This window comes from Haliotis rubra, unplaced genomic scaffold (genome assembly GCF_003918875.1).
Source record: "Haliotis rubra isolate DU_JTF1 unplaced genomic scaffold, ASM391887v1 Scf369, whole genome shotgun sequence".
NCBI classification, from domain to species: Eukaryota; Metazoa; Mollusca; class Gastropoda; order Lepetellida; family Haliotidae; genus Haliotis; species Haliotis rubra.
Window position 1 is genome coordinate 604,789 of NW_025767045.1, and position 7,132 is coordinate 611,920.

Genomic DNA, 7,132 nt, shown 5'->3' on the forward strand with positions numbered 1-7,132 from the left:
ACTGTTGACTACAGACCAATGTGATAGAACTGTATTACTGTTGACTACAGACCAATGTGATAGAACTGTATTACTGTTGACTACAGACCAATGTGATATAACTGTATAACTGTTGACTACAGACCAATGTGATAGAACTGTATAACTGTTGACTACAGACAAATGTGATAGAACTGTATTACTGTTGACTACAGACCAATGTGATAGAACTGTATTACTGTTGACTACAGACCAGTGTGATAGAATTGTATTACTGTTGACTACAGAACAATGTGATAGAACTGTATAACTGTTGACTACAGACCAATGTGATAGAACTGTATTACTGTTGACTACAGACCAATGTGATAGAATTGTAATTGTGCTCAGTCTTATTTTCACTACAGGCCGGTGTAATATTGGGGTATAACTTTCATATAATTGAACAATACATATATAGCTCTCATGATGTTGACGTCATTTGACTGTAATTGTTGACTAGGGTTAATTGTTATTTTCACGTGTGGGTTGGAGTGCGTGCGTGCGTGAGAGTAACATCGACTCAATGTGCAACTGAACAGTTCTCAACAGTTCAGGGAACTATTTGCAAGATGAAGTGACATCCATGTTTACCCAGTTAATCTTATGGACCAGACCTTGATTAGCTTCAAGATTTCTGGTATGGCGTGATGTAATAATCACTCTCAAGTAAAACGTTCGTAACATTCCAAGTAAATGCGGCGAAATATACATAAATAACTTAATTAAGCACCCCTGTATTTTTGCAATGATAGGTTTTCAACACGTTCATAAAACCTCTCTTGGTAACAACGATGGAAAAAACATGAGTTTTTCTGACCTGTATCATCCTTTGACTCATAAAAAAACGACAAAATGATTGGAACCCATGTTGATGTTATGATGATGATTTTGCATTTATAAAAACACCATTCTGATTCTCATACAAAGCCATGTCTGTACAAGTATGGTCCTGGAATGTTTGATGTTGAATTTAGTGGTGAATGTGAACATTTAAAATGTCATTTTGCGTGTCTTACACGATAACACCTAGCAATCTCCTCCTCATACCACCTGTCAGCCTCCTGATCCTCACGGAAGGGGCAGGAGCGCCGCAAGGTTGTGCTATGTCACCAGATCTGTTCACTCTATACGCCAATGACTATTATATCGTCACCAACTCGTGTTATTCCGGGACAAGCCGAATAGCGACTCGTGCCCCTCTGGAAGGATTCATATTGGCGCATGAACATCAGAACTACTTTAAACAAGAACGATAACTCTATCCCTGTTTGATTCCAATGTTTCTAAAAATCACCGAAGCACATGTACATTTCTCAAACTGAACATTCGTGTAACCTTGCTGTCACACCCCTGGTGGAATTTTAAATGAATTCGCTGAAAAAATATGAATGACCAAAAAACAGTCAGACTAAAATATCCCCAGAGATATGAAATATAAGCCCAATTTTAAAGATTAAGGTTGATTAGTTACATACAAATACGATATTATTGTTTTGAAACTGGTAGCGATTATAATTACATTTCCTAAAATTGGTCGAAACGCATGTACAATCTCCATAACAAGCCCACAAGATCGTCAGAAATACACTCAGTTGGACCCATGAGAGCAGTTATGTCAACAAACGCACGTGCGTGTATTTGAATCTCTCACCGTCATTCGCATGATTCTCATTAAAAACTTCATAATAGGCAGCAAAATCCTTTTAGCTACGTTCTTTGTACTTTCAATATGACGATATATATTTTTCATGATTTTTTAAACAATGACATGATGCCATAAACGATTTGAATACTCGGGATTATTTTTATCAAAGTACCGCGCTCATTTACGCGCGTTCTGATTGTTTTGTCGTATTTTCTGGTCAGGTATAAGAAATAGGAAAGTAAGCCTCCAACTGGAAATATGTTTCTGGTCGTCATTCAATTACGTAACAGATGGCGAACATGAGAATGATTTGTGTTTTTTTGTATTTCACGGAAGACCAGGTTGTCTCCAACTGTGGGCGTTGAGCCATTTATGTTTGGAGAAATACATCCGGCTACTGGTGCATCCGGCTACTGGTACACCCGGCTATTGGTGCATCCGGCTACTGGTACACCCGGATACTGGTGCATCCGTGCATCTGGCTACTGGTGCATCCGTGCTACTGGTACACCCGGCTACTGGTACACCAGGCTACTGCAGCATCTGGCTACTAGTACATCGGCTACTGGTGCATCTGGCTACTGGTGCATATGGCTACTGGTACACCCGGATACTGGTACACCAGGCTACATGTGCATCTGGCTACTGGTACAGCCGGCTACTGGTGCATATGGCTACTAGTACAGCCGGCTACTGGTGCATCTGGCTACTGGTACACCAGGCTACATGTGCATCTGGCTACTGGTACACCTGGGTACAGGTGCATCTGGCTACTGATGCATCCGGCTACAGGTGCATCTGGCTACTGGTACACCCAGCTACTGGTGCATATGGCTACATGTACAGCCGGCTACTGGTGCATATGGCTACTGGTACACCCGACTACTGGTGCATCTTGCTACTGGTACACCAGGCTACAGGTGCATCTGGCTACATGTACAGCCGGCTACTGGTGCATCTGGCTACTAGTACACCCGACTACTGGTGCATCTGGCTACTGGTACACCAGGCTACAGGTGCATCTGGCTACTGATGCATCCGGCTACTGATGCATATGGCTACTGGTACACCCGACTACTGGTGCATCTTGCTACTGGTACACCAGGCTACAGGTGCATCTGGCTACTGGTACAGCCCGCTACTGGTGCATATGGCTACTGGTACACCCGGCTACTGGTGAATCTGGCTACTGGTACACCCAGCTACTGGTGCATCAGGCTACTGGTACACCACGCTACTGGTGCATCTGGCTACTGGTACACCCGGGTACAGGTGCATCTGGCTACTGATGCATCCGTGCATCTGGTGCATGTGACTACTGGTGCATGGGGCTACTGGTACACCGGCTACTGGTGTATCTGGCTTCTGGTGCATCCGGCTACTGGTACACCCGGCTACTGATGCATCTGGCTACTGGTACACCAGGCTACATGTGCATCTGGCTACTGGTACACCCGGGTACAGGTGCATCTGGCTACTGATGCATCCGTGCATCTGGTGCATGTGACTACTGGTGCATATGGCTACTGGTACACCCGGCTACAGGTGCATATGGCTACTGGTAAACCCGGCTACGGGTGAATCTGGCTACTGGTACAACCGGCTACTGGTGCATCTGGCTACTGATACTCAAGGCTACTGGTGCATCTGGCTACTGGAACACAAGCCTACTGGTGCATCCGGCTACTGGTACACCCGGCTACTGGTGCATATGGCTACTGGTACACCCGGCTACAGGTGAATCTGGCTACTGGTGCATCTGGCTACTGGTACACCCAGCTACAGGTGCATATGGCTACTGGTAAACCCGGCTACGGGTGCATCTGGCTACTGGTACACCCGACTACTGGTGCATCTGGCTACTGGTACACCCGGCTACTGGTGCATCTGGCTACTGGTACTCAAGGCTACTGGTGCATCTTGCTACTAGTACAACCGGCTACTGGTGCATCTGGCTACTGGTACACCCGGCTACGGGTGCATCTGGCTACTGGTACACCCGACTACTGGTGCATCTGGCTACTAGTACATCCGGCTACTGGTGCATCTGGTTACTAGTACACCCGGCTACTGGTGCATCTGGCTACTAGTACACCCGGCTACTGGTGCATCTGGCTACTGGTACACCCGGCTACTGGTGCATCTGGCTACTGGTACACCCGACTACTGGTGCATCTGGCTACTGGTACACCAGGCTACTTGCGCATCTGGCTACTGGTACACCAGGCTACTGGTGCATCTGGCTACTGGAACACAAGCCTACTGGTGCATCTGGCTACTAGTACACCCGGCTACACTCGGCTACAGGTGCATCTGGCTACTGGTACTCAAGGCTACTGGTGCATCTGGCTACTGACGCTTCCTGTACCACAATTCTGGCTCATCAGCATGGTTGCTTTCAAAGAGTAATGACAAATACATGTATATAAATAACGAAGTTGTAGTTGGTTCTATTTACTATCGCTGTCATCACCAATTCCATCATCACAAGAAGAAGTATCTTCATATTATTTTATTTCGTAACGTGTCAACCAAGTCAACGAGTCTGACCACCCGATCCCGTTAGTCGCCTCTTACAAGCATGGGTTAATGAAGACCAATTCTAACCTGGATCTTCACGGGTTCACATGTTATTTACCTCAAAATTAGATACAGTGTACGATAAAGTACATATACTTCATATGTCAGTATATATTAGTTTCTAATGTCAATTTAGAACCTTTCCATCAATTAGATTTCAAACTGTATTTATGGCTGTGGATAGCACGTGCCTTTGTTGAACCACGTGGTTATGTCGTCGTATTGTTTCCTGTACTTCTCGATGTCCCACAGTCTCCTGCACACTTCACACATTCCCTGGGCCTCCAGTTTGTACGCTCGTCTAACAATCACACCATGTTCTTTAAATGCGTATTCTTCAAATACAGGTTTATATTTATCCTTTCACTTCAAATACCCTGTATATTCGGTTTCATTATTGGCAAGCTGTTTGACAAAATCTGCTAAATGTTTGGCAGATTCAAAATCCATTGCATTTATGTAAGTATTGTTTTCAGCCTGTTTAGTATAATCACCACCCCCGCGAGTTATCAAAATAAAAGTATGTTCGTAGTATACAAAGAACTTTTCTGTTACGTAATCTTTACAAAATGCATTTTCAAAAGACAGATAAAATTTATACTTTGAGCTCAACATCTCAAAACATGCTGGGCCATCCTTCTTTGGGCATTTATGGTTTCCACAAGCTCCATATATGTCAACTTGGACGTACTTCATGAGCTCCTTCACATACTCCATTCGTTTGCTGTCTCCGGCGCAATTACTTACCATCCATGCAATTGTACCATTTTTCTGTTTAAAAATCGCAGAATAATCTTTATCGATGGTGTCATTTCAAGCTTGTAGAACGCCATAAGGAGCAGGGATATCACTATCCACCCTATAATCAAACGTCCAATTGAATACATTTTTTCCAGCTCGGTTGCCAAATGTTTCTTCTTCTGACCCAGCGTTTCTTCAGTGGTTCGTGGTTATGTAGAATCCAAACTTGGTCTTTGTGTCGCGGTGGTGTAGTTTTCAAGTGAACGAAATTCGCAGCAAACATCACAGCACTGCTGTTTTGGAGATGCATCTTATTTGTGGTCAGACGACACTTGACTTCCGGGCAACCACGAAGGGTAGACACCTCTTCAATGACCGGTTGATATTTGGTCCTGACATACAACAAAATGATCTTTGGGTTCTCAGTGACATTGCTCCGAGGATCTGACCTCAAGGAGTAGTTAACTGCACGTGAAGGAAGGGCTGGTTTCTTTGTGTCATCCTTTGTGTTGCCAGCAGAAGTCCCACCATGACCGAAACTTTCAAAAGGAACTTTAAGAAGCGGCTAAAAATCTGTAAATTGAGGACACATTTGTTAAGCACTTGTACAAACTGTTCGGTTGTTGTTTAACGCCGCACTCAGCAATATTCCAGCTATATGGCGGCGGTTTGTAAATAATCGAGTCCCCATTCAGACAATCCACAATCCACACGCCTTTACCAACATTCACTGGACAGTCACTCCATTCCAAATATTTGGAAAACGTCAGAGATCATACCCATTCCAAAGAAGAGCAAGCCCCAAGAACTAAATGATTATCGGCCTGTCGCATTAACCTCCATTGCTATATATATGAAGTGTCTCGACCGCATCGTTTTGAAGTCTCTGAAGACAGAAGTAAACCATCTACTAGACCCTCTACAGTTCGCGTACAGATCCAAGCGCGGAGTTGTTGACGCCACACTCTCTCTTCTCAACAACGTATACAAGCATCTCGAGACCCCCAAGTCTACATTAGAATACTATTCGTTGACTTCTCTTCAGCCTTCAACACGATCCAACCCCACATCATGGCAAGAAAGCTGCAAACCATGGGAATGAATTCACAACTGATTCGATGGATCGGAGATTTCCTCCATGCAAATTTCAGTGTGTGAAAGTTAACGACAGTGTATCGGCCATGAAGGTTGTCAATGCAGGAGCGCCGCAAGGTTGTGCTATGTCACCAGATCTGTTCACTCTATACGCCAATGACTATTATATCGTGACCAACTCGTGTTATTCCGGGACAAGCCGAATAGCGACTCGTGCCCCTCTGGAAGGATTCATATTGGCGCATGAACATCAGAACTACTTTATACAAGAACGATTACTCTATCCCTGTTTGATTCCAATGTTTCTAAAAATCACCGAAGCACATGTACATTTCTCAAACTGAACATTCGTTTAACCTTGCTGTCACACCCCTGGTGGAATTTTAAATGAATTCGCTAAAAAAAATATGAATGACCAAAAAACAGTCAGACTAAAATATCCCCAGAGATATGAAATATAAGCCCAATGTTAAAGATTAAGATTGATTAGTTACATACAAATACGATATTATTGTTTTGAAACTGGTAGCGATTATAATTACATTTCCTAAAATTGGTCGAAACGCACGTACAATGTGCGTGTATTTGAATCTCTCACCGTCATTCGCATGATTCTTATTAAAAACTTCATAATAGGCAGCAAAATCCTTTTAGCTACGTTCTTTGTACTTTCAATATGACGATATATATTTTTCATGATTTTTTAAACAATGACATAATGCCATAAACGATTTGAATACTCGGGATTATTTTTATCAAAGCACCGCGCTCATTTACGCGCTTTCTGATTGTTTTGTCGTATTTTTTGTTCAGGTATAAGAAATAGGAAAGTAAGCCTCAAACTGGAAATATGTTTCTGGTCGTCATTCAATTACGTAACTGATGGCGAACATGAGAATGATTTGTGCTTGTTTGTATTTCACGGAGGACCAGGTTGTCTCCAACTGTGGGTGTTGAGCCATTTATGTTTGGGGAAATACATCCGGCTACTGGTGCATCCGGCTACTGGTACACCCGGCTATTGGTGCATCCGGCTACTGGTACACCCGG